Here is a 1,728-nt window from a genome sequence, read left to right on the forward strand (position 1 = left end):
AATCCTCATCAAAATCCCATCGGCATTTTTTAAAGAAAAAGAACAAAAAGTCATCAGATTTGTATGGAAGAACAAAAGACTCCGAACTGCCAAAGCCATTCTGAGAAAAAAGAATGAGGCTGGAGGCATCACTCCGCCCGACTTCAAATTATACTACAAAGCGACAGAGCAATCAGGGGGATCGTTTCATAAACTATATAAATGTCTAACCAATGTACTGTATACTTGAAACTAATAATAAAGTTAAATGTTTTTTAAAGAAAACAGTCAAATTATACTACAAAGCGACAGCAATCAAAACAGCCTGGTATTAGCAGAAAAAAACAGACACACAGACCACTGGAATAGAATCGAGAGTCCAGAAGTAAACCCATATTTATATGAGCAAACAATTTTCAACAAACAAGCCAAAAAGGTACAGTGGAGAAAGGAAAGCCTCTTCAATAAATGGTGCTGGGAAAACTGGAAAGCCACTTGGAAAAGAATGAAACTAGACTGTTGTCTAGCACCACACACCAAAATTAACTCAAATGGATTAAGGACCTGAATATAAGACCTGAAACAATAAAATGCATAGAAGAAAACATAGGAACTAAACTCAAGGACCTTGGACTTAAAGAGGATTTTATGAATTTGACCTCAAAGGCAAGGGAAGTAAAAGCTAAAATAAATGAATGGGACTATATCACTAAAAAGTTTCTTCTGCCCAGCAAAAGAAACCATCAACGAGGTAAAGAGACAACCATTCGAATGGGAAAATATATTTGCAAGCGACGCCTCCGATAAGGGCCTAATATCCAAAATAGACAAAGAACTCATATGACTCAATAACAACAAAAAAACCAACCATCTAATTAAAAAAATGGGCAGAGGACCTGAACAGACACTTCTCCCTAGAGGTCATACAAATGGCCAACAAATATATGAAAAGATGCTCAACATCGCTGGCTATTAGGGAAATGCAAATCAAAACCACAATGAGATACCATCTCACACCTGTTAGAATAGCTATAATCAACAGGACAAGTAATAACAAATGTTGGAGAGGATGCGGAGAAAAGGAACCCTCACACACTGCTGGTGGGACTGCAAATTGGTACAGCCACTATGGAAAACACTATGGAGGTTCCTCAAAAAACTAAGGATTGATCTACCATATGATCCAGCAATCTCTCTACTAAGTATTTACCTCAAAGACTTGAAAACTCATATCTATAAAGATATTTGCACATCGATGTTCACAGTGGCCAGGATATGGAAGCAACCGAGGTGTCCTATGATCTGTGATTGGCTAAAGAAGTTGTGGTACATATATACAATGGAATATTACTCAGGCATAAGAAGAGACGAAATACTGCCATTTGCAACAACATGGATGGACCTCGAGATAATCATGCTAAGTGAAATAAGCCCGGCAGAAAAAGTTGAAAGTCACATGATATCACTTATATGTGGGATATAAATCTAAAAGCAACAAATGAACAGGACAAACAAACAGAGACTCGTGGACATGGACTATAGACTAGTGGTTACCAGAGGGTAGGGGGTGGAAAAGGAGCTGGGGGAGGTAGACAGGGTAAAAAGGGTCAAATATAGGGGGTTAGGGGGAGCGTGAAAGTGTAAAGGGGATCACATATATGGTAGCTGAAGGAAAGTGGACTTTGGATGGTAAACACACAATAGAATATACAGATGTCAAATCATAATGTACATCTGAAAATTATATAA

At 38.0% G+C, this 1,728-nt stretch overlaps 1 protein-coding gene across 5 annotated transcripts in view; it reads right to left on the reverse strand.

The window, feature by feature from the left end:
* CASK (calcium/calmodulin dependent serine protein kinase) overlaps window positions 1–1,728 on the reverse strand; it is a 412,162-nt gene that overhangs the window by 66,989 nt on the left and 343,445 nt on the right. The gene's annotated exons all lie outside the window — the stretch shown is intronic.

Source organism: Pteropus vampyrus, unplaced genomic scaffold, assembly GCF_000151845.1.
Source record: "Pteropus vampyrus isolate Shadow unplaced genomic scaffold, Pvam_2.0 Scaffold404, whole genome shotgun sequence".
Taxonomy (NCBI): Eukaryota; Metazoa; Chordata; class Mammalia; order Chiroptera; family Pteropodidae; genus Pteropus; species Pteropus vampyrus.